Source organism: Triturus cristatus, chromosome 4_1, assembly GCF_964204655.1.
Source record: "Triturus cristatus chromosome 4_1, aTriCri1.1, whole genome shotgun sequence".
Classification (NCBI taxonomy): Eukaryota; Metazoa; Chordata; class Amphibia; order Caudata; family Salamandridae; genus Triturus; species Triturus cristatus.
Genome location: NC_140585.1, coordinates 146,527,779 through 146,555,025, shown reverse-complemented (window position 1 = coordinate 146,555,025; position 27,247 = coordinate 146,527,779). Strand labels below are relative to the sequence as shown.

The window sequence follows — 27,247 nt, the reverse complement described above, 5'->3', positions numbered from 1 at the left end:
GGATACAGGGCGCGGCTGTGGGCAGTCGAGCAGGAAGCCAGGAGCCAGGAGCCAGGAGCCAGGAGCCAGGAGCCAGGAGCCAGGAGCCAGGAGCCAGGAGCCAGGAGCCAGGAGCCAGGAGCCAGGAGCCAGGAGCCAGGAGCCAGGAGCCAGGCCAGACATCGGTCCGGGGACCAGACGCGAACATGGTGTGACTCATCATCGGCGGTAAGGAAGGGCTGGAATCCCATGTTAGGCCGAAGCCCGTGAGGCGGCTCAGCGGGTTCATAAACTATGGAGATCAGATTAATCCGCGTGCTGTTAACAAACCGGCTGGCCGGTGTGGTCAATTCCCGCTGTTCCTGCTTCAGAGATGGCTGTAAGGAGGCGATCCGCAGGTCAATGGGTTCCGTCAGGACAGCTAAGCGGGGTAATGCGCCTGCTGCGGAGTGTTGGGTGGGGGTAAAGGAGAATAAGAGAACCCCCCCCCCCCCCCCCCCTGCGCGTCACTGGTTGTGACCCCTCAAGACAAGTCCGCTGGTGATCGGTCTTTGTGCACTCCATTGAGCGTCAGATGCGAGTGAACTAGCTTAGTGGGTTAATGCTGTTGCTATAGAAATCTGTGTATATTCTAGTGGTCCTTACGGCAACTGTGTGGTGTTATTCCATAGATGGGGCTCTGAACCCTCACAAGGCACTATATATATATTTTTTAGTGTGTTGGCATTCCCTCACCAGAGCCCTGGGAACCGGTGAGGGAATTGTCCGACCTATTGGATCATAGGGCTTCTGAGTAGCCTCTTCCGTGGATGACTCTACCCCACAGGCACTGGGGTCAGAAACATTTGAGTCGTTGCTCGATTGCCTTCTCACGTAGCTCAGAGAATGTATCGGTTCGACTCTAGGCGCATCTGGAATCTATGGCCTACCCCACCGCCCCGAATTTGGGATCACGCGATACAGCCATAAAATGTGAGTAGTAAACAGGATCGGCTTCCTGGAGGTGTTTACCTAGACGAGTGTATCCGGCAAGCACAGTAAATGCACCAGTGGGCATTGTAGTAGCGGGTTGCTTCTTAATGTTATCACCGAGGGAGCGCCTTCTGTTCATGTTCCAGCGCAGCGCCTGGGAGAAGCTTCACAGATTGGACTGGTTGGTGGAGAGTGGTCTGTCGGTACTAAAAGCAGGAAATTGTGGTTCTAATATATTCGTTGTCACTTAATTAACTTAGCAGCACCGTGTGACCCTGAGCAATCACTTTATCTTTGGTAGATTCGTTTGTGAGACACCATCTAGAGATCCGAGAACAAGGCACTACGAGGCATAAAGCTCTATACCACCTGGACGCTCGCTATGTACGTTTAATCGTTTCCGCATACCAGTGCTGGTGTTGACAGCAAACTGAAGTGCGTCTGTAATGGCTGCCAGGCTCTGGATATGTTAAATATGCCTGGTTCAGCAGAGTTTTTCCCGGATCCGTCGTCTGCACTCAGTCATCGCACAGAGGTGGGCGTGCCTTGATGCTGGTAGGATGAGGGCGGACTCAGTTAGTAGTAGGAGGACGCATTGATTCTTAGAAATTACCGTTTTCCCTGGGATGAGTATCCCTAGACACCGCCTGCGCTGCACGCGAAGAGTTCTAGGGGCATATCAACAACAACCGGCGATAATTATCGCTCAGCGCTCTTAGCGTGAGGATAATTATCGCCGGCTAGCGTTGATTTTTATCGCTGAGATAGCGTGCTATTAGCAACGCTTATCTCAATAGCGATAAAAATCCTCACGCTAAGTGGCTAACGTAAGATTATCGCTGGAAACCCAGCGATAATCTTACGTTAGCTTGTTGATAGGGACAGACACACTTAGCCATTATATCCTCCTTCCATAGGATATCATGGCTAAGTCAGAAAAATACCAGACGTAAAAAAGCAGCGTTAACTGCGGTTAGCGCTGCTTTTTTTGTCTCTAACAGGGTTAGCGATATTCTTGATAATAGGGGAAATGTCGCTTAGCGACATTTCTCCTATTATTTTACTCTGGAACGCCCCCTTTGCATCTCATTAGAGATGCAAGGGGAAGCGTAGAGTAAATGGGTGCTAACATGCAAATTTGCATGTTAGCACCCTGTTGTTGATAGGGTGCTAGTTTTATCTCTGCTTTTTTGGCTTTTAAAGCCAAAAAAGCAGAGATAAAGCCCTTGTTGATATGCCCCTTAGACTCTTAAAAACGTCTCTTGGCCCAGAGGCGTTTCCTAGCGATGCCGCTCAGTGAGGAGAGGCCAGGGCTTTAAGTGGGATGAAAAAACTGAGGGGGAGGGGGGATTGAGGGGGGAAGGGGTCTAAAAGGGGCGTGGCTTAAACTCGTAAACTGAAAATTTGCGCTTAAGGTAGTGTGCCGCCCGAATTGTATTTTGCTGTTTCTGTCATTGCATCCAGATATATGATACAATGGCAATTGGCTTTGTCAATGGTTAGTTGCATACGACAATGTTGCTGCTCCTGGGTTTTAAAAAGAGAAGGGAAATCCAGAGAGAAAATGACTCTCTTTAAAGGATTTTTCTTCGCCTACAACGCTTACCTGGCATGACGTTATAACATCCAGCGGCGGTGCGTCCATTGGGGCGCAGGGGCGGAGCCCCACTTACCACGCACGCAGACTGAGACCAGCAATGCAATCAATCATGAATAATATATTGCGAGCCGCGAGCGTTGGACAATGAAGGGGGTGGGGCCGGGGGGCGAGCACTGACAGTGAGTGACAGTGCACAGTGAGTTGACAGCGGCAGCGGCTCGCAATTTATCTGCGCATGCTCGAGTTTGTCTCACGACAAGCACGAGCGTGCGCATTCGCCGCACTGTAGCCATGTGTACTACTAAGTGAGAGGAGGGGGCCGAGAGGCTGAGGGTTGCCTCTGCAGCAGCCCCGTCTCTCGGTATCCGGGCGAGCCCTATCCGTGCTCTTTCGCCAATCCAGGGCAGGCGCTGCTAATGCAGCGTCTCTGGATTGGCTGAGAGAGCCTGAGGCAGCCTAGGAGTAACTGCATTGGGTGCCGCGCAACTATGGCCAATCACTGTGGCTTAGTCTGAACACAGTGACAGTGATTGGCCATGAGGTGCGCTGCGCACTCTATGCAATTCTGTCGCGTCATCACGCACGCGGTGGTGCCACTGTCACACTGTCTGTCTCTGCGTACACACCTCGTGGCGGCGGTGCGTACAGGAGGACCCGTCGTGTGACTCTGTCGGTGTGTGTTGTTGACTCCGACTGACTCGTCGTGGTGGTGACAATTTTCTTGTGTAGTACTACACTGACTGCCCTGACTTGTCCATCGGTGAGCACCGTCGTTCTAATGCGAGGGTGTTTTACTTACTTTTACTTTAAGCTAAGCTTCATTTCCTGCTACGCACTTAGGTCTCGAGCAGTCCGCCATTAACACTCCAAGCTCCTCTAAGATAACGCCGGCATAATCATGTCTGTGTCATAAAGGAGTGAAATACTTTGCAACCTTCCAACATTAAATTAGACCAAAGTGCCCCCTCACATCCCGCTTAAGTAAAGCAATGATTCACCACATGTGACGAATCACACGAATGCCCGTGACCCACTTCTGTTCTGTTCTCTTTTCATTTCCATGGCGCGTGCCTCGGAGTCGTCACGCTGTGCTGTCTTCCATGGGCGCTTTTGTTAAAGATGGTAACATAAGGAATGTTCAGGGAGCATTCCATAATTCTAATTTCTTTTCACATTTACGTAGCTCGGAGCCAGAGAGATATTAACATCCTGTTCTCAAACTGCTTGGGACAGGTACGTTTCCTCAGACAGGGACAATGCAGACGTTTTTGTTTAAATTTCAGCAGTTCAAATCTGATCCCTTTGTAAAGCACGTGCCGCCCTCCAAATAAAACCTGGCAATCCGTGGGGGCAGGCATGTCTAAATACGGGGGTGGTGCCTGGCTACCCCCTTCCCCCACACCACACACACTCGCATATTAAACTGCGCTCATCCCCTGCCATTAAGGCCACTTCTAAGCGCTCCTGTGGGTTGGAACCGCGCGTAATCCTCTGTTAAAAAACAAAAAAGCCTCAGGCTCCATTTCTAGTTCCGTCTTCCACAGAGTGGTCACTTCTGAGCCCCCGGAGCAGGGGCGCAGCTCTGCCGGCAGTGACGCGCCTGGGCTGGGTCTGAGCGTTAGGGGGGCGCCCTGCTCTCCGAGTTCCTTTCAGGAGCCGGGGCCGACTTTCCAGGCACAACACCTGTCCCTCCCCGCGCAGCCGGCCCCTTTAGCCAGTCACTGCACGAGGCATCCACCACACGAATGTATTCCGTGAAAGGCCGCTTCTGGCAATGATTCCTTGCAGTCACTTCATTTATTCCCTGCAGTCACCCCTCTACCTTCCCTACAGCTATCACATGCATTCATTCCCTCTAGTCATTCCTCGAACTCTGCCTTTGCTGTCACTCACTATATTTATTCTTTGCAGTCCTTCCCTGCAGCCATCCGCCGAATTCGCCCCCTTTTAGTCACCATCTGTATTTATTCCTTGCACTCATTCCCACCCTTCATTCCCTGCAGCTGTCGCCTGAATTACCTCTAAGCATCCATTCGACGAAATCACTTCCTGTGTTCCCTCTTTGCAGTCATCAATGAATTCATTCCCTACAGTCATATCGCTGTTATTCCTCCTTGGACTCGGTGTCTGCTTTCACCACGCGCATTTATTTCTTGCAGTCATTCACAGACTTCATCCAAGCAAATATTGCCTGAATCCACTCCCCACAGTCATCCCCTGTAAAAGGTGGCACTTTCTTCAGTTGGGACAGGATGTGGTCCGTCAACTAGACTGCCGACTTTGGTGCTGGAAACCTCGGGGTCGCGTCCACATCATGTGATTCTGGGCAAATCACTTAATCTCCCCAATCTGCGTTCTGCCTGAATGTGCAATGTAAATAGGTGCTTGAGGAAAGACTCAATGCTTTGGCAATGCTCTCTGTAGAGAGCAAGCTAGTTCAGAAAATCCCGGACTTTAACACTAAAGTTATTGAAAAGTTTGCTGCTCTTGGAGAGAGACGTGCTGATTTCATTTACAAAAAGTAAACCATGTTGAATGCTGCTACTTTGCAACCAGTTTAGTTTGTTAAATAAACATCTGTGAGTGAGGTACTCAGAAATGCATTGTATCTCGAAGTCTGCTCTGAAGCTCTGTGGTTATACACTGAATAAGCAGCTACCTATGTTATATGACATCTCTTTATTAATGTTATAACTGCACTTTCACAATTGCTTTATTAACCTTCCTGCTTTCTCAAATTTGCTTGAAAATGCACCATTTCTCTTCTCTTTTTTCAAAATTTTCTCGGGGGGAGAACCCCCTGAACCCTCCTTATAGGGGTTCGGGCTCGCTCGCAACGGTGAAGTATACCAATCATTTTACGCCTCACCACTTTAAAATGTCACCAGCCGCCCCTGATAACATCACTTCTCCACTAGTGAGCAGTGTGAGCAAAACAGAGCCCGCTAGAGACCCGTTTCTACCGGTGCTCAGACCCGGTGAGACCCGGCCCACTTAAAGCCTGGGAGAGGCCTTGATACTCGGGGCTGGGTGCGCATTAATCCATGTGGGGACGGAGTCCTGGCTTCCCAGAGTCTCCATTTATGCCTTAAAAATTGTATCTTCCATTTATAGAAAAATGCATGACCATGTGGAGATGAATCCCGGATTCCTAGAACTCTCCTCCACGCCATCGACGAGTTCCCCTACAGAAAGCTTCTATGTGCTCCATGTGGGGTGATTTCCAGGGACCCCCTTTAGTCTTGAGGAAGGATTATCCTTCAGTCCTCGTAGCCCTGACTTCAAGGAGAGACGAATCCTGTACAATAACATCAGTTACCTCATAAACATTTCCTGAAGCTTTACTTTCGTCCATAAGGAGATTAATTATTCAGTCCTAGAGAAACCAGTGACTTCTTGACACACGAGTCATGCTGTCTCCTTTTTAAGTCACAAGACTATGAATCCCTCCACTATATAAAAACCATGACTGCATGTCGATGAATTCTGGATTCCTAGACATCTCTAGAGATGTTTCCTAGATGTGTCCCGGTCTCATTTTGAGGACATGAATCGACCCTAGAGATGCAATTTTTAGGAGAGATGTTTTGGGTTCCTAGAGTCGCCATTTACTCCATGAGAAAATGAATCCTTCAGTCCTACAAAAACCCAGACTTATTGACAAGATGAGTGGTGGATTGCCTGAATCCCCTTTACACCATAGTGTTCCCAGAGGCAGCTGCCATTCCACGAGGGGCAATGCCCCTTTAACCCATTAGGAAATCAATCCTACAGAAACCCCCGATTTCATTACAAGACCAGAGGCTACCATTATGCATTAATGTTTTAATGCAACTTCAAGTACAGCCATTTAAGTCACAACATAAAGCAAAGCTCTAGAATAAACAAGTGTAACTTGGCAACAGCAGCACAGAGATATGCGGCTTAAAGACAGATACGTTTTGTTCTTCCTATGCTGTCACTGTATCGTTATGTGCTGTGGATCTATTTATATTCCTGTTTTGAGTGCTTTTTAGGTCGAGGACTACCGGTCTGCCGAAGGCAGAACCGGAAGTCGGGAGATTTAATGACTTGGAGAAGAGGGGCTTGAATCCGCCCCTCTTCTCCCCTGTTCTCCATTGGCTGGCCTCTTGAATGCTGGCCAGCCACCGGAGTGACTGACCTCTTCTCCAATCAGGCCCCGTCTTTTTCGGATCGGGGGGCGTGTTTTTTACAAGAAGTCTCATTTTCTCCTCCAGCCAATGGCTGGAGGAGAGAAAAGACAAACACGCCCCGAATCCGAAAATGCCGCTGCCTTTCTCCGAGGCATTTCTTCTTGACCTCAGAGAAGGCAGTGGTGTGCCTTTTGCTCTGCCTTGTTGAATGAGAGACAAAGGAGCGTTAAAACAAACAGCCCAACAGTTGGTAAGCAGCATGCGCTTGCTGCGCATGGGGGTCATGGCTAGTTTACCCTGCTGTGTTTAGTTGTGATTGACACCCAGGGAGATCTTAATATCACGACGTGGCAAACCACCAGCGCCGACCGACAAACAGTTCTCCATATGCGCATTTAAACCGTTAATTCGATATCTCCTCCATAATCCCCTTTTTTTAGGAGATATGGAAATAGTTGAACTAGTCGGTCCAACTTTTGAAAGATTTTTGTTCTTCTCAATATAACAACCGGGCACGTTTTGTTAATAGTTTGTGATGCAAATGGGGTAATGTGGAATTTTCACATTTTAATATTTTATATTGTGGCTGTTTCACTCTGGCATATGTCATCATTGTACAAACTGCTGCCCCGAAGAATAAAAAAGGACGTGTATTTAAAAAAAAAAAGAACTGAGTCTGAAAACAAAAATCTGAACGAAACAAACGTGTTTAATTCCATTTTATTTTTTGTGTGGTGGTATTCTACGTTCTTTTAACAGTCGGAAATAAAATCCATACTCTTCTAATGTGATCAATGACTTGGTGAGTAGTAATATCGCTCAACTTTGCAAATTTGATAACTCGGCACTTTATAATAAGTAAATAATATTATCAAATTGATATTGTAGTTAATGCTCGTCTCTACATTGCATACAGACTACAAAAATCGTAGTGTCAAACTTTGGCTGTATCTACCCTGCTTTGATGTATCTATAAGTATTGCATACATCTGACATGTACTGTGCTCACTGCCTGCCCCGCTCCTCTCGTGGGACGGCGTTAAAAGCAGCCTTTGTTACATGTCGCCTCAGCCCTGCAAGAATGCGTGTTTTCTTTACTCCGGCACCGCGCTCCCAGCGCCAGTACAAGCTGTCTGTGTGTTCTGCTGGAACCAAGGATTGGGGACCTGCCCAGAGGGTGGCCAGCCTCGGTTCATTTGGTTTCTCGGGTGCATACTCTTGCCAACATGTCCCTCAAGATACATATGCACAGGGCACCTCCATTTGCGCACTTGTAGCAGCGCTTTCTGCACACCGAAATTCCCAGCTCAGGCTATTTCGCTACATTCTCAGAAAAATGTTATGAATGTTCTTAAAAAGGGTGTCATTTTGATATCAGGCGATGCCTAGTCATTTCTATGACCATTTGTGAGGGGTGGGGGCAGTGAGGACCGGTGCAGGTCAGCCTGGCTAGACGAAGGGGTATGTCTGGGTGAGAAAGGAAAACAGAGAGGAACAGTCCTGAAACTAAGATTAGGAATGGGGGGGGGGATCTGCATTGGCACAGGGTAGTTAAATAGGTCGGATTCATATGATATTAAGTGGGTGGTGAGAAGAACATTGACAGAGCTCATATGAGGCCTCATTGTGTATCAAGAACAAAAAGAATAAAGTGATTAGTGGAATGCTTGAATTAATCTCAAGCCCAGTGCCACTCTGCAGTCTATCATTGTTTGCTCACTCAATCACTCTCTCACTCTAGACAGAGACAAACCATGTGCAATGTGTCTCGGTCCTCTTCAATAGGAACAGGCCAATGAACTGCAAAGGTAACCCCTCTCTAAGACCGGAATAACAAGCATTTGCAATGCAATAGGTCTCGCACTTGCGAGAGTTTAACCTTTTAGCATTGTAAATGACAATGCCTTTTATTTATGTTTTAAAAACCAACACATAAATAAAAGGCATTGCCATTTACAATGCCAATAGCTCTAACTTTAACAATGCCGAGACCGTTGCATTGTAAATGCTTGTTGCCAATTGTGCCCTTACGTTATCACGCTCTATTTACCTGAACCTTGAAATTCCTTTTCTTCATTTCAACACTCATACGCGCGACCCCACTTGGGCCCTCTGTGCCCCTTCAACACGTCTCTTATATCACCGCTTCCTCTACCTTTTCACATCCACTAACCATAGTGGATGTGACAGAAGCATGGTGGCGCATCCCAGTGTGACACTAAGATCTCAAGCCTACCTATTACACTGCAGGACACGCCTAAAGCAGAGCTACTCAGGCTGATCTGTGACTCTCTGCAGCAGTTGTGACCATGGACAGCCAGCTGCCACAACATTGTCCAAGGACTTAATTTGATGATCGCATAAAACTTTCTACGACAGACCACGCATGGGCCGAACGGGACCACTCTCTTTGCTGACCCGCTGGGTGGGTGCACAGCCAGACATTGGTGCAGGAGACTTACTGTGCCCTCAGTGGCCAGATACCACCTGCAGGCCTGGCCTCCCAGTAGGACTGGGCTACCTGAGGCATCCTGCACCCTACAAATGAACTCCTGGCCTGCACATCTGTGAACGTTCACCAGGAGAATCCTGGTGCCACAAGAACATTAAGATCCAATTTACAAACTAACCCAACTCTTGAATTGCCTGTGGGTCAAACCATTCAGTCGGCCTGGTTATATCAGTGAACTAGACAACCGCCTAGGATGCAAAGTTTTGTAGGAAATGTTAATAATGTTTAAAAGGAAGGTGCCCACTGCATAGTTTGCCTAACCTTGTCAGTGGCTGGAAACTAATTTAGGGCCATTCCAGAAACAATTTGTTAACGTTACCTTAAGGAGACTTGCATGCCCTATATTAAAGAGTTACAAATAAATACTTATTGATTAAAATTACTCCACAGTGCCCCTTCTGGATGATATGGGGCAACAAAGGGCAATTTGTTCCAAAAAAGCTATAATGTGTAAAAGCAATAGAAGAAATTCTGACTTAAATTTTAGAAAAGTAACACATGTACCTCCTTGATTTGCGGTGTGTTTTTTGGGTATTTAAAGCCTAAAACCACACGTTAGCATGGGCGTCCGCCGGGTGGGGGGGGGCAAGGAGGGGCGCGTGCCCCTCCTTGCCCTCCCTGCAGACGCCCATGACCATCACCACGCGGCGTCTTCAATCCCTCGTTCACCCCTCTTTTAAACCTCATGCCAACTCATCTCTCTCCTACCTCGACTTTAAACAGAGGCGCAACTAGAGTCAAATTTCAGGGGGTGAAGGGTGCTAATTCATCTAGCCAAATGCAGAGTGGAGATGCAGGGGCTCTAAGAAGGGGTGAAAACACAACAAAGCCAGCAGTGCGTGAGCGCCGTTAGCTTCTATGGGGAAAGTCGAGGTTGGAATTTTAAAGTTTAAGGACACTTGGGAGATGACTAGGAGCAAACCCTTTTGGACTTAGAGGTGTCTAGGGCCAACACCCACGTGAGCAGCGGAGTACTAGAGTTACCTAACCCAGGGGAGCCAGGTGCATAGGTGTCAAATGGTGTTGAATCGCATCGTCCTTTTCAATGGAAGCTGGCAAAGAAGTGCTGCTGCTGGGTAGATGTGAAGTGTCCGAAGAGATCCAAGCCTGGATCGAAGATGAGAAGAACCTGAAAGAGGGGATAGTCTGGGTCACTTGCCAGTGACCAGGGGCACGATAGTCGAATGCCCACCGATGGCGGGTGCTACAGGTGAGTTGACAGGAAGCTTGACTCTTCAGCCACGAGGACCAGGGGGCGTCGAGGACAACCAGGAGCTGGATTCGAGCTGTCCCACGAAGGATGTCGAGTGCTGCAGCGTTGGGGTCCGGATTGGACACACCAAGCCTTGGCAACAGCAATCCATGCAGAAAGAGAACAATGGCTTCGGTGAGGACCAGCAAGGTCCGAGGAACTCACCTAGTGAGGGCAAGTGGGGGCACATCTGGAGCAACCAGGAAAGCCCAAGGAAAATCAGAGTTGCCTTCTCGGGGACCCACAAGTCGACGGACTAAGGGATCGCGAAGGTACCTCAAGCTGAATCTCAAAATGGCGGCCCACAGGTCACTCCGATGGGTAGGCCAGCAATCTTCGGTGGATTTTCTGCTCGGGGCTGGGCTACAAGTAACCCGAAGCACAGCTTCGAGAATCGTCCGGAAGGTGATGCACTTGCAAATGTGCACAGTCCAGGGGTTCCGGTTCCACGTTACCCACGACAGCAATGGGTCTCTGCTTTGTTGGGGACTCAGGTCAGCCTCGGAAGTCTGGAAATCCACCTCTGGAGTTGCAAAGTCTTCGCCGTCCGGCGGGAGCTTCGGAGATGCAGACCAGACAGATGCGTCGTTGATGCCTGCCAAGCAGGGAAGTCACTCCTTGACTCCAAGGGAGATTCTTTAGTCTTCTAGTCTTGAGTAGAAAGTCAAAGTTCCAGGATTCCGTTTCGGAGTTTCGTCCAGGGAGATCTAAAGTTCTGGTTACAGAGGTTCCTTACTTATTCGTAAGGAAGGGGTTGGACTAACTCAGGGGACCCACCTATGGGAGGGTTTGGAAAGAGGGGTGGCAACACCCATTTCCTTTGTCCAGTTTCGCGCCACAGCAGGGGTTGGTAGCCCCTGCAACCGGTTTGAGCTGGACTATTCACAGGGACACCAAATGTGCCCCCATTGCAGGACTTCAAAGCACTCTGGGAGTGCTCCCGCCCAGCCCCAATACACATCAGCCTGTCTGGGAGGTGGTTACACCTCCCTGTGACAGCAAACCTATTGTCCAGGCCTCCCCTGCCGGAGTTTCAGTCAGCAGCAGGAGGCCAGACTTGTGTCTGTGGCTGCAGCATCCATTTTGTGATGCCAGGGCTCGGTTAAGTTGGTACCGGGTATACCGGTGCTGTCACGTCTCCCTCTAGAAGGGTGGGATCCTACTCCCACACCAGTTACTGGTGTGGGAGTAGGATTCCAAGGTGTTTGACACCAAACACAACATTGTTTCCGTGCAGCCATCCCAAAGTTAGCATTTACAGCGAGGTTATAATGCACTTAAGAGTATATGATCAGGCTGCACCACAAACCACATCAGAATAGGCTCCGAACGCTGCAGACGGGCTCTGCTCATGCAGGGGCACCCTCTCACATGAAAACCAAGCACTCTGCCTTCAGGATTGATAAGACCTGCCATAGGAGTGACTTGTAGGTTTATATGTGTGTATGGGTAGTGATACAGGTAACCTATATCACTGTAAGGGGTGCATGCACCACCTTACTCAGGCTGCAGTAGCAGTCCATTGGTGTCATTTTGGAGGGCTTCCCAGGGGTGGCATAATACATGCTTGAGCCCCTGGTAGGCCTCTAGGGTACCTATGCCCTGGGTACATAATATACCATATACTAGGGACTTAAAAGGGCACTCCAGAATCCAATCTGTAGGGTACCTAAGGTACCTGGAATCCATTTTAGATAGGAAGCAGCTAGGCTGGGGTCCTGAATAGCAAGGCCCCAGCCAGACCAAAGTCGAAAAACAGTGAAACATCAGCAAAAAGTGGGGGTAACCATAAGAAGCAGATCCTACTCTCCTACAGCATCAACCTGCAGGCGGTGAAGGGGCCTTTTTATTTTCACTTCCAGGTGGACCCAAAACAAGGGCCTAATTTTAAAGGGCCATCAGCACTCCTTCTGTTTGAGTATCACCATGGTGGGAACTACCTGGAGCCTAACACCTAAATGCTAATGCAATTGAGGGAAACTAAGACACACAGCTTGTGATCTGTACAAGGAAAATTTGATTTGGAGGCAGGTTTTTGACGTTATTCAACCTCTGTGTATAAGAGATGAGCATACACCGTAAGTATGTCAGTTTTGGGTAATTACACAAATTATGATTTTAAAAATGTTCCTTTTATTTGTTTCATAGCATTTCTCATCCCAGTGTAGGGTGTCGGAGTATGTTACATCACACGCACACGTTAAAGACAATAAATCATAAGTGTTCAAATCAATCTACAGTTTGTTACATAGACAATGAGGATTACAAATTGTCAAGAGTGCCTGGTTGGGAGAAGCACAAAGTCATGATTTAAAACCACGTTAGACTTTCTGAATTGCCTCTTTTGGCAATCTTGCTAACAGACAGATTTTGAAAATAACCATAAGGTTCTAAACCCATGCCTTGACACTTGCATGTAGCTCCTTGATGCCAATTCATAGCTCTCTGTAATATATATTAGAATTATTGCAAGTTATGAACAGAAAGTAACAAGAGGATGTCAAAAGCAGTAACCCGTTTACCTTGATACATAAAATACAAAATTTAAATTTGCATGTTAAACTTCATGATTCTTAACTGGGTGTAGACCAAACACAGATCTTTGCATTAACCACCAGAGAAATCTTACTTTATTAAAGAAAGATGGCTGTGGCACAACAACCCTATGGTGTATGAGATCATATGCAGCCTGCTTCCTGTCCCCTACGGCTCCTCCTGCGCCCCAGTGTTTCTTGTGCCCCACCTGGCACACATGTCAAAGGATGGGGATGACGTTAACATTATGGCCCTCCCTGGAAAAATTTCTGCGGACGGCCATGCACGTTAGACAACAATATGAACATGAAACTGCGTTCTGAAATTTATTCTATTGTTAGGTGGGGCTGTTTTCCATTTAAATAAATGGTGCAGCATATTTGTTTATCCGTACAAGTACGTTCATTCCTCCTTTCCCAGTCCCGCCATCTCCCAACACCAGTGGGAGTGCAGTGCAAGTCACTCTTGTTCTAATTTCTAAAACACCAGGAAAAAGTTAATTCAGCAGGGGTCGGATGCAGCTCCACTTGAAATGTATAACTAAGTGTAGTGAAACGTCATTGAATGTAAACAATTTTCACGCTAAATACCTGCAGTTGGTCTTCCCTTCAACTATTTTAAAGCTAACGGTCTGTAGATGAAGAAATGTTTCGCCTGCACTCCATAATGGTGGTTGGAGATTCGCAATCTCTATTTCCTAGGATCCTTTGGAGGGGAAGAGGTGGTGGGGGGGGGGGGGGGATGGAAACCAGAAACAGCTCAAACCTCCAGAGGATATCCAGCCAAAAGTAGATGCAAAGAATTGAGGTGAAAAAAAAAAACATGAGAACTTTTTATGGAGCAAGTAGTATAAGCTAAACAGCACAATTGTGATTTACTACAGTGATCACAGCTTGCTTATTTATCCCTTAATAAACGAGACCTCGAAAAAAGAAGTGATCTCACAGGAAGTACTGATCTCACAGGAAGTATTATGTGGTGGCCATCTTGGATTGGGGTGTAAGAGGCATTTTTCCCACTATCGTGGAGTTGCAGGCGCTGGGCTCCAGGGGCCACCTACCACTATGGTCAAGAGATATGTTATATTGCAGCACGCAACCTGAACTATATAGCGATCTGCTTCCCCCACCCCGAGCCTCCCTAAACTTCTGGAGCCTGTATCAGAGCTACCTAGCTGGAAAAGAGTGAAAAATTATTTTGAATTCACCTTTCTCGATGTAGGCGGTGCGCTGCAAGTGATACAATGGAACTGCAGACCATCCTTTTCTGTTTCTACTCCAGGTTCCAACTATGTAATACATGGCCACAATCCGCTACATGGGTATTGTTCTAGTACTGTTCCCATTAGATTATCTGACATCTTCAAGCAATGGAAGCCAAGACATGGTTGTATAACGAATTGTACCATTGGTATATTGCGCCCTTGAATGTATAACCCTATGGATCTGTTTTCTGATATCCTATATGCTACCTGATTTATACGTATGTACCCTGACTGTTTTTGTTTTCAATTTATTTTGCCTGATATGTATTGTCTAATTTTTGCAAAACGCAATAAATATAAAAAGAGGCAATTGCCCCTCTTAATTTCTTTTTCCAGCCTTGTAAAACCGACATATATATATTTTTTCCAAATATAGAGGAATGGATTTTTTTATGATCAGAATTCACTTAGCAATCTAGGAGAACATGGCCCTTCTGAAATTACCGAAAGTTAAGAATAGAAGCCAAAGCAGGGTGAAAGTGCTAGGTGCTAGCCTGACTCTAGTTGCAGCACCTTAGCAGCTGGCTACCCGGCCCAGAGAAAGGATAGACCTTCTGGGCAATCAAGGGCTGAGTTATTGCAGCACTCCGGAAGCTTTGACCATCTCTTCCCACAAGAATCTGATTGCGACAGCTAGAATGCGACCGCTAGAATGGCGCTTGCAACAGAGCCATCCTGCTTCCCTTTTTTAATTTGTAGCGAAATTTTTTTTTTTTTTTTTTTTGAAAAACCTTTATTGACATTGCAACCAAAGACAAGTATGGGCCTACAACCCTCGGGGCCGGCCGCTAAGCAGTTAAAATAACAGCAAGCAAATCTTAATCACACGCAGCACCTCGGGAAGCAGATTCTCCATGCTAGTATACTCTAGTCCAGTGAACAGCCCAAAGGGGAAACCAGGATATAAAAGGTTTTCATTTTACAATAAGGGATAGAAGGATCAGGTGCCAATCAAGTTCTCAGCAGCGAAAAATGGCAGGCAGAGTAGTGAACGTCAACAATGAACAGCAATCTATCAAGTCACTGGCGCTGAAACAGGAGGTTCAGGATGTGGAGGAATGTCACGAGCCGTTTGCGCCTGCAGTCCCCTGCCCTAGGACCCAGAAGACATCACGGAAATTGATGCACAAATAAAAACAATGATTGGCAACGAAGGAAACCTACCGTACTGACCCCAGAAAAGAAAGACAAAGAAGAATAAGAGAGGAAAAAGGAGGCCATAGGAACAAAGTAAAGGACTAAAGAAGCCCCTCCCCCCCCCCCCCCCCCCAACCCCCCACCCTGCACCTCTGCAGATGACTACGGCCCCCCCCCCCCGCAGTGTGCCTGTCGCCCCAGAACCAGACTCGAAATATAGAAGAAACAGAGAAAAAGGGGAAAGAGAGGAAACCCCCCCCCCCCCCTAACAGAGAAGGGGAGAGAGTAGTAATAAACTGGAGGAGGGCCTTCAATCATGCCCCTGGCTTCTCCCTCCCGCACAATATATTCCTCCCCAAAACAAACAATAAACAACCAAAATTCGACCATGTCTAAGAGAAATGGGGAGCATTATTCACAGACTACACTATTAGTTATGCCGTGAGAGCACACAAGCCCGCCCGCCTATTAAATGACAACCTCTGAAGGATCAGCCTTATCCTTGGCCACGCTTTGCGAATCCACCAATGCATACCCAGCGACCCATTATGTCCATTACAAGGAAGAGGAGCGTCCAAAGAGCACCAGGAAGGGACACACACGTAGGGAGAATGTCTCTGAACACCAACACAGTCATCGTCATGGAAGATCACCTTTCCCAGTACTGCCCCAGGGCCTGCGCCGCACACAAGGTCCAGGAAGGAGGAATCAGCCAGAGCAAGCGACCGCTGCGGGAAGATCGCCCGGGTCGCCGGAGGCCGCGCATGGGACAAAGTCACCACTTTCTGCTCAAGTCCAAAATCTCCGGAACAGGCCGACCCCACAGCCAGCCGACCACCCGCTGCCACAGTGTCCGAAATTTCCAGCTGTCCCTTATTCACAGCGGCGGTCACGTTACTTTCCTCCTGTGTAGGGTGAAGCAGATCCTTGTGTACCTGGGGACAGGCAGACCGCAACTGTTCCGACGCTGACGCAATACCATCCAGCTTCCTCCCCAATACCCGGGCGCCGTGAACCAGGGTGAAATGAAGGGCTCCAAGAGCGTCGAAGGTCACCGTACCCCAGCACAGCCCCCTGCGCTCGCTCCGCTACGCTCCTCTGCGCCACACACTCCCAATCTTGCTGTGACCCAATGTACAGGATGATAGAGTCCATCCCATCAAGATGGCCGCAGGGCAGGGCCACCCCAGATGGGAACCGGGACTCAGGCACAAGCGCATCAAGTTCCATGGCACTGCAAACAGGGTTCCGGAGGCAGGCAAAATATGCATCCAGTGTGTGGTCACAGGTAACAGTCGTTCTCCTCCTGGGCCAGTGCCCGCGAAAACCGGGAGCAGCCCGCGCAAATCGGGACGATCCACAGGCCGCGTCCGATCAGTTCACTGGCGAGGGCCCAGGCAATCGCCGAAAGACCCTGGAATCGTCACCCCGGCTATGCACCCGCTACGCCACGCTCGATGGTAGGAGCGACCACAGCGAGATTCAGGCCAATATTCGCTCCGCTTCGGTATTCCGACTCCACCCGGTCACCAATGGCCGCTGTTGTTGAACTGCCGCCCGGCCATGTTGTCCACCCGAGGTCCCGGCTCCAGGGCTGCACAGGCCGCAAACTTCAAATGAACATTTCTCAGGCGGTACCGCCGCCAGAAACTTCAGGATCACACGATCGGTTGCCGCTCTCAATCACCAACACGGGCATGTAGCGCAGGCTGAGGATCACATGCAGGATATCTGTGCGGGATGTGGAGGTTCACGGAGCCGGGAGCCTACGCTGCCGTCCCGGTCGCCATCTTGGCTCCTCCCCCCCGCAAAATTTGTTTTTGATCAAAAGAACAAGAAACACCAAAATTGAAGGGTCATCAAACTTGAACTTGCCACAACAGCTACTGAGGTAACAGGGAGTTATTGAAGTAAAATCAGAGCGCAGCCTAAAGGATGTGGGTCCTGGAGTACGTGGGTGAGGAAAGAAGTGAGCGAGGCAATGGACACCTTCATGTAACTGGAACCTGGTATATCCTTAGATCTCGCCTAGCGTTAGAGTGCGAATGCGCTGCCATTGCTTTGCGATGCATGCTGTATATACTGTAGTGTGGCAGCTCCGCCCACTCTCTGCTGCCCATTGGCTTTTGTCTTAAATACTGCCTTCCGATTGGTTTGAGGCTTGTTAGTCCCTCATTCAATATTTGTATCCTTCCACGGCTATTGGCCCCTTTACTCCTAACACTATTTTCTTCTCCGTGTCCCCACCCCATTGCCTCCTCCCTCAGTCTGTGACTTCTCACCCTCCCCTACCCCCACTCCCGTTCATATTACCACCTTGAAATATGCAAGTTCAAGATGCGTGCTGTACAAAAACTTCTTGTGTTTAATGAACTAGATTTTAATGTTACTCTAAATATAAGAAGACTCTAGACAACATTCAGGGTATGCATGGCAACGGACGCCTCTTGGTTCACAAATGGCATTGTTGTTGGGTGGGAGGAGCGGCAGTGTTAACTCCTGCTTAAAACGAGCACTTTTAATAACTTCTCTCAATTCGGTGCTATAATCTTGTGTACTGAGGTGACGCACTAAAGAAATGCACTTTTTTGAATTCAGAAGATACCTTATTGCACATTTACATCATGTTTACTGTATGATTAACATGCCGATCATTTTCATGGCTCGCCCAGTGGCTCGTATACGCTTGGCTCGTCTCCGGCAGGCTCTATCTGTTAATTATTGTATTGGCTTGCGCACCTCTAACACAGATTGGATACATGGCAGTGAGCCCGGTAGATGGTAGAGAAATAGACTGGTGCAAACATACAAAGTCAGACTCCATTGCCTCGCGTCAGAATCATCACTTTCAATAACCTGGAAATCTGCTGGCATCTCCCGCATGCCCCTACCTCATCCCCCCCCTCACCTATTCTTAGCAGAAGCGGCAGATTCTGACCTGTGCCCTGCTGGTGCAGAGGAGCACGGCAGAGTCTGTAGAAGCGCTGGGATCCCTAGCCTCTCCGGGCGGGCACCTAAGCCTTCCGGGTGCCTTCACTCTCAGGATAAATGAATACATTTTGTTCTGTGCTTCAGTGGCCCTTCTGTGAGCATTGTCTGGTAGATGAAGCTCTGTTAATAAACACACTGAGGTGGTGGTGTACAAACTGCCACACTCCCGTACGTTTTGAACGTGTAGTTAAATACCTGCTCATCAAGTACCTCATTGGCTGATCATTCCATGGCACTACCAAAATACATTTGGAAACATTTGCTCAACTGTAACCCATTCCCTTCTGTGGGTCATTTAACAACTCTTGGGGGGGGGGGGGGGGTTTGGGGTTAGGTAACCTACTTTGGATGCTGTGTAAAAGAGTAAATACAAAAATTAATGTAATGAACTAAGCAACCAGCACTGTCTAAGACACTGTGAAAACTGACACGCATTTTGATTAGTTAATGTTGCTTTTCTCATAGATGCGAGTAAAGTACTCTTAATATCTTAATGAAATCTGCACACTTTACTAATAGCACTGGGCGACCTTTGTCAGCTAGGCAATGAATAAATTTTCATGTAACCCCAAAGCTAGCCCCCCCCCCCCCCCCCCCCCCCCCGTCCCATGGCAAACTTCATTGCCTCCCAGTGTTTGGGGGATAACCAAGACGCAGGAGAGTCAAAGTCTAGAAAATGAAAGCAGCCAGGATTTGGATTCACATGGCTAGATCGCGTTGGTTAGCCTTAAGCACTATTTTTATTAATGACTTTTGCATTAGTAAAGCACCACAGTGTGCATGTTATGCGACACTTTACCCACAAGGTACGTGCCTAGCAATTGACACAATCCACACTTTGTAATAAATATATTAAAGATGCAAAGTGCAGGACCTTTCCAAGGGATTTTGCACGCTACATACATTCACTCCAAAAATAAAACGTGCAGGTAAACCTTGCCATTTACGATGTCAATAGCTCTCTCTCACAAATGCAAGACCTATTTGCATTGCAAATGCTTGTTTTTACCGGTATGGTGCATAATCTACAGTGGAGCTGATGAAGTCTGTCTCCCTTAGCTAAAGCTGAGTCGCAGACAAGGCCATCGCAGTAAGAACGTCAATGCCTCACAAGCAGTTATACTAATTCTGATGAGACCCTTGGCACAGTAGATGTTGGAGAGGGTTGTGCCTCATGACTGGTAGTGGTACAAAGGTGATTGTCTTGTAGGAAAGTTGGGTGCAGTTGGTAAGTTTTCAGAAGGATATTTTTCAAAACCGTCCCGAAGACAGGGTCTTCCTTCTGCCATTAAGCCTCCGCACACGTTCCTTGGTTCCTCCGTACATAGGTTATTCTCATGAAGGGTAAATTGGTAACAGCAGAGCACTCAGCTATGCAGGCCATGTATGGAGCTGTTAAACGGAGAGAGGTTAACACAAGTTTCAAGGATGTTAATGATGGTGGCTCCTACTTTGCACCAAACCGCTCCAAGAGATCTGTGGCTGAGCCGCGTTCTTCAGATTCGTTAGACCGATTTTGGTAATCTTTTGGTAATCTTTCCAGGCAATTAAACAACGATTGTGTTGTCGTGGCAGATTTGGTGCATCTAAGGATGTGTTGGAGGGTAGGGCCTCGTGTCCTTTGAGAATCAGGACTGGTCCAACAGGACAACTATTTTGTTGTTGGTGGTATCCAGTTGTGTACTCGTCAGAGCTCAGTGGAAAACTGATGCCATGGTGTGGTTGAAAGTCTTGGACTTCTGGGAAACAAAGCGGCTATCTAGGTCTGCTGTGAATAGCACGACTGAGATCTCAGTGGTGGTTGCAGTTCTAACCTGGTACTTTCAAGGTTCTCCACTGTAGTCTGAATATCCAGCAAAGTGACAACATGGCTGATTGTAAATTAACCCAATTATGATAACCCCTTTACTATCCCAAGGTGCAGTCTCTTGTTGGACAGGTTTGAGTTCAGGTCCTTGTTGAACGAGTCTGCCTTGTTCAACCTTTCATCTTCAGATAGTTCAATACTTATCCTGGTGATGTGTGGATAGGTTTTTTTTTTTTTTTTTTTTTTTTTTTTTTTTTTTTTTTCAGGCTCCCTTTAGTGGTGAAAGTATGATCAGGTAGTAGTAGGAGGAAAGTCCTGCTGAAGCCCTGGTATCACTTATACTCTTATAATAAGGGACACAATAGAAAAGTCCATTCTCATCATTCTTTGTGTTCAACTTTCTTCAAGAGATCATGGGAACTTAATTCAGGTTTGTTACGGTCTTTGTAAAATGAGCTGGGGGCGGTAACCGTTTAGTGGAATGACTATGAGGTAGAAAGCAATCATGTTCATCCTAATAGTGCCAAACTGACCCCCTAGGCCCCCCTCCCCCCCATCAGATTGAGGGGGACGCTTCTCAAGTTTCTTAACAACTTTGTTTAATTTTGTTTTCTGGTTCATGAAAAGTCAGTTGTCGAGTTGTTTTGATCACTGGACACTTGGATAGTCAATGGAGTATTGTTTCCAGGCCAGTGTTTGGGATCTCGTGCATAGTCAGTCATGAGTTCAGTCTTGTGATCCAACTTGTATCCGGATACAGGTCAGTGAGCGGGGATTTCAGAGTATTTCAGGAACAGTGGAGTGTTCTTGCACAAAGAGGGGTATCCTCTGCGGAGGAAGAATGTTGGTTGTTTGGACTTTTAACCTCAAGGAGGAAGTTCTGAGGCGAGTATAAAGAGCAGAGGGTGGGATGTGAAGGGCCACCAAAGTATTGAGGTGAACAGTCACTCAAAATAACCAACTATCAGGTACAATATTAAGTACTAAGCAAGGTAATGAAATTGCTGTGAAACTTTTGAACAGTAGTATGTGGAACAAAAAGCCACTTGAGTCGGATTAATGCCCTTAGAGGTTAGAGGTGCTAACAAAAGGAAGACCCAACGGTGGACGGTGCATCACCGAGGCCAGCTAATACAAATGGAAGTGACTGCAGTCGAGAGCAATCGTGCCCATTGGGCAAGTAAAAACATATGTGGAAATTTTACTCCACAATAACCCGGGTTCAACAGAATTGTTTTTCTGTTTTTAGCATTACCAGGTTTGTTATGAATTACAAGTTGATTCATTGGGGTCTACCTGAAACATCACCCTCTTCTATCAACCCAAGTGGGGCCCAAAATGCTGGTCTCGGAGACCCTGCTCTAGTCATCAGTTTTGTTTGCCTTCAAAGCTCTGACCTGCTTGAAATTTAAAATGTGTACATTTTAAAATATCTCTCTTAAATTTTGGAATAGATTTTAATTGTAGAATCCATATGTAGGTGTGCTTAATGCAAATGTATATACGAGCAGTGTATGCAGTTGATAAACCTGCGAACCTTCTGACCCCTGCCTGCAGTTGTAATCTTTTGCATATCTTTCTTTTCACAGCGTGCCGATATGTGGCACGTAAGATCGCCTCGTCGATCCGCGGCGGGGAGGAACCTGGTGCCGCCTCCCCGGCCATAAAGGGACCTTGCAGCCTTGCCAAAGGTGTGTACCTCGGGGTAAGAGCATGCAGGGGTGGGGGGGGTCTTAGATGGGCTGTGGAAGGTGACACCCAGATCCAGAATGGAGAGTACAGTTTGTGGATTTCTAGTATTTCTCCTTATGCCGGAGAAAATCACACCCTTGGATGTCTTTTAACCCTCCTCCAAAACTCAGGATTTTCTGTTGCCACCTAATTCTAAATCGGACTCCCAGTTTGAACTTTTTTGGTCGAGCCTCCTCAGCGTGCAAGCGCTGCTTAGGATCTGACCTTTTGGAATCAGTCTGTACTTTTTGGAAAACTCGTGGTTGTACTGCACTGTTTACAATGAGTACTCGTGCATGTAAGGCATCCACCTGCGGTAGCGAGCAGGTGCGCCATCTGTTTCCAATTATCGCACTTGTTTACATTTGCCTGTCTCTAATTAATTGGAAACAGATGGTGGCGGTCGCATTCACTTTTGCGGCTGCTTTTTTTTCTTTTTTTTTTTTCCCTGACATAAAGCTGCCCCAGTTCGGAAACTGCAGCAGGGAAAAGCAGATACCGTGCTTCCGAAATGACTGAGTTAATATTAAAATTTACTTGACGCACACCAAGATATGGCTTGAAATGAAATATTTAAAAGTGAGAGTTGGAGGGAAAGTGTGAAAGACCTACAACTGTCAAGACTAGAAAACCATGTTTTCAGTAGTTATAAAGTGGACGGTCCTCGCTGTTGGCTGTGTTTCACAACTGCACATGTCTGCTGCTTCCGTCATTGGCAAAAATCAATGGAAATACACGGCTTCGCAAGTTCAAGGTTTCTATTATGAATTCAACATCAGAAGCCTTTATTCAAGTCCATCAAATGTCAGCTGCAAGACCATTTGGCTTTGGCAATGCTTGGTGTTCTCTGTCAATTGCCCCTGTTTTATTGGGGTGTTTTTTGGCTGATGGTTAGCGGAACAGAAGTAAAGATCTATGCCCCTCAGTTCTAGCTGCGGCTGCTCTCTCGGTGTGCTTGTGCTAGCAGGGGGTGGGGGGGGGGGGGCAGAGGACGTCCCACATTTAATGACTGTTTCGACACAGCGGCTGTAAAGTGGCTTGGTTCAGTGGCTCGCCATGCTTTGTCTGAAGGCTCTTTTATGACTGGCTTGCAACATTTTTAACTGCACATTCTCTGTAAAGCCACATTGTTGAAACCAAGAGACTAATTTGCAGACGTCTGAACATGAGCAGGCCGAATGGCAAGCAATAGCGGAGGGAAAATTGACGCCCAAATCAAGGTAAATTTCCCAGATTGATTTAAGGGTAATGTGAGAAATAAAAACAGGACAAACGCATGTATGAGCAAAGCACCAGAAGAAGCACCCGTTTCCTACAGACTCATCTACACATGTTTCAAAACCTTAAACAGTGCTTAATTTGTGCCGATGGTTGTAGGTGGGTGTCGGCACCAGTAGCGCTGATGTCGGGGGGAAAAGTTGTGGGCAGGAGGGTGGATGATAACATCACAAAAAGGCAAGCATTGGCATAGGCAATAGGTCTCGCCTTTGGAAACTTATAAGTGTTTAGCCATGCAGCAGTTGATGTTGTTGCACCAAGGATATTGTGATGCATAACTAAATACTTATAAGGTCCCAGAAGCGAGACCTATTGGCCTTGCCAATGTTTGTTCATATGCTGGTAGGTTCCACAGAGTAGGGCTTCTGCTCTCAGCACTCTAAATCCTGTACTTGTACACACTACATTCATACCAGCTCCTACAAGGGACTCCATTCGCAGTGACCTGTGGAGAGACAGTCCTGTTGGAACATGCATCCTTCTAAGGACTAAAGCGTGTAGACTCCTAACAGAGGGGCCCTGATTCCTCATGTCCACAGCAAAGGTCTGCATAATGTCTACAGAGTTGCCATATTTCCTATTAGTTATTGAGAGACAGTCGTGACTTTCAGGACACAGTTTTACGTTCTGTGGACCTTGCCCGTATATTTTTGCCACCTCCCCTTGTGGCGTTCAAAGTCTTGTTCCTAGAGATAGCTTTCAGGAGACACCTTCCCTATCTCTCCAGGAATTACGCTCTTCCAGTCCCCCACCCCCAACTGGACACCAGTGCAGTAACTATGGCACCAGCCAGCTTGTCCCTGCCTCTACAAGTCTACCCATAGTTGTGATATACATAGTTGTTCAGGTGATCGCACAATTATTGCCTGGCCTGCCTTTGCAGCGGCTCGGTCAACGATATGTGCTCGCAGTTCTTAAATCAGAAACCACTGCATAGGGAGCGGGCAGAGCAGGGATGCAGTGAGGTCTGATGGGAGAGGAGCCAGCCAACATTTGAAACACCCGGCGACTAGCCTCTTTACAGTCTGGGCTTCAATTCAGTGGGGAAGATGCGCTCTCTGGTCTGTGCCTTCGCTAACACTTGCGGTAGAGGGGTTATTCATTGCTAGACCTCTTTGAAATGGGAGGAACACAGATGGCCGAACAGTCTACATATCAGTACAGAGCCTTTGCCTCACTCCTGTTTATCTCCAACAGGCAGCAAGAAGGATGTACAGTACCAACCGGCCCCCTCAAGTTTCGAGTCTGGCGACCCCAAGCCTGGTCCACCGGCAGAAATGGCAGTACAGCGCTGCGGCGGAGGATCCTGAGGGTAAAGGGCATGCACCGGAGAGCCTCCAACCCCTGCCTACAGAAGTCAAAACATAGACACAGAAGAGGGGCCTACATGATAAGTGTCTGCAAAAAAAATACCTAGTGGCGGCCCTTTTGAAAGACTTTCACCGTGACATGGATCTCCTGAGCTCACATACAAGGCTGTTTTGCAAAGATCTATACTTATTTTATTTAAAAAAAGTTAATTTCCCCTGCAGTAAGATTGGAGTTTTCCTTGTTTCTTGTGATGGTGTTGGTGACCGTGGCATAGGGGCGTTGCTTGAGGAGTGTTTGGGGGCAGGGTCTTTTTATGCAGGTCACTGGGTTATTACATCAAGACCAAATCTTGTAGCTTCTTTGGTGCTTCGTAAGAGACCTTTGCAAGTGCCAGGATCCATATGATTATTTTTTCATAAACCCGATGTAATTAAATTATTGAGTGTCCCTTGGGTGCATGGTTTCTGCTGGGGTTTTTCAGAGACGTGCTTGCATTTCAGGCAACGGCTAAGGCTTTCAGGTTCAAAATGGCCGCTGTAATTACCTCAACACTCCTTATTACTTCAGACCTGTTGGTGCATTCTGGCCTTTCTTCTGCGTCTGTTAGGCAACAGGGTTTTGTGATGGCTGCTGAGTGCATGGTGAGAAGAATACATGACCTGATTGTTTCCAGAAGCTGCTTCTGTTCCCACGCAAGAGAATGAAGGTCTGCTCAGAACTCCCGTCCGGCGGGGAATGGGTCGGCCAGAGATGCGATGAAGCAACTTGCTGTGGTGGACAGCTACATGAATGTAAAACCAAAATTTCTGGAAAAATAAATATATATACACAAGCTGCATTGGTACATGAGTGACTTATTTCATAGGCTATCGCTGACTGTCCAAAAAAGCTATCGCTGACTGTCCAAAAAAAGCAAATAACACATGTCTGTGTTCCTTGAAGAAAATGGGTTATTCGGTGTAAAGATTGAGCTCTTTCGCTAGTAATAAGTCTGCAGCCTTCCATGTACTATGAACCTGGAACCTCGTTTTAGGGGAGCAGTCCAAGGGCTATTCAGTGGAGGTGGTGTGGGCTAGTAACCCCGTCCACAGGCATGTATTAAATGTCACATAATAACCAGTTCTCCAGTCAGTGCTTTTGCTTTTAAAAAGAAAACGTTCACCCACACTACTCAAAACTATTCATTAATTTACAAATGTATGCATAATGGCGGGCGGAAATCCCTGTGGTGACCCCTGTGGTGACACCTTTCTAACAGTTCACACCCTTAGCGAACCCTGAACAATAGAACCACAATACCCCCACAAGTACTAAACCCAATACAATGGGGTGTAGTTATCAAAAGGCAGGCCTATTGGCTTTGGTGCTACCACATTAATGAAGGCAGAAATGTCATATTAAACCAATGCATATCGTTAAAATACGAAAGGCTGGAACCATCTTATGATGACATTTATTAATACCTCTAATGATTCACTGCATGAGGAAAGTTGTGGTGCGCACTAGCTGCCAGGACTAGCCTCTAAATTGTGACCTTTTCGAGGAGACGGACTTTTGCTACCCTCCAATGATGGAGAGCAAAAGCGCTCCCCTCCCCCTCAGCCCCCCCCGCCCCCTCTGCCCATTAGTTCCTTGCCTAGGATATGCCTCCTGTCTTGGCACCTGGTACCACTCCTGCACACTGGTCTACCTCTGCAGCCCCCAAGGCAGAGGGCTCTCTGCCTAGACCCCAAGGCAGAGGTCTCTCTGCCTCCACTCCCCAGTTGCTATGGCTTCCAGACCACTTGCAAGGCACCTCTGTGTTGGCAGGTGTTGCGTGTCTCCTCTCTCTGGAGTTTACACCAGCAGGACCAGTCCACAAAAGATTAAGGGGACCCACCAGGATCCCTTCTAGCAAGTCCATCCCTCTGCTGACCCCCAGAGGGTGTGGGGGGGCCAACTCCCTGCCTTGGAGAAACAAATTGTAGTCCCTAATTGCCAGATGAAATCCAAAGGTTCAGGAGTCCTTCTTTGTAGTAGTGTTTGTTGGGGGGGGTGGCTTATTAGTAAGGGCAGGTACGTACCTACACCTAGTAATAACACCACAATCACAAATAAGGTCCAGTCAAGTTCTCAATAAATTAATCGTTGCTCAACCCTTGGTAGTTTGGCTGCAAGCAGAGAGGCTTAACTTGGGAGACCAGTGTGTACAGCATTTTAAAACACCATTGCAGTAAATAAGACACAACTCACAATAAAAATCTAACCAATTTATAAAAATAGGAAATATTTTAATGATTAAAATGACATCAAGATGACAAATCCAATGTAGGGAACTGGAGATATGAATGTTAAGCTGAGGAGGGAGGCTGATTCAACAATTTCTCAGGAGAGCTTACAATTATAAGACTCAATTGGACGTTAACAGAAAATCCTAGTTGCCCAGTTGCTAGTGGGTCCAGAGTCTTCCTCCAATCCTTTTGGTCCTCTTACTCGTACTAAAATGTTTGCCATGACCAGCTATTCACAAGAAAGATGGCTTTTCAGTATGAGGTGTCAGGAGGGCCTTTATCGGGAGCTACTTCTAACCCCATCATCAGTAGGCCCCCTTAGGGCTCCAGCTGAAACGTGTCTGAACCGTGTCCTGGGCTCCCGCCAGTGCCAGCCAGTGCCCGCCAGTGCTCCTCACTGACATTTACACTTAGATTTTCAAATTGCACACCAAATCCATTATCTTTCTTTAAA

The 27,247-nt window shown here is 47.4% G+C and overlaps 1 long non-coding RNA gene across 1 annotated transcript; it reads left to right on the top strand.

Annotated features, from left to right (window-relative positions):
* LOC146851598 (uncharacterized) lies at nucleotides 1-25,355 on the top strand. Its single transcript, XR_014981150.1, has 3 exons — nucleotides 1-207; nucleotides 21,793-21,894; nucleotides 24,410-25,355. It is a non-coding gene; the product is annotated as an uncharacterized LOC146851598 (long non-coding RNA).
* The last annotated feature ends 1,892 nt before the right edge of the window (nucleotides 25,356-27,247 follow it).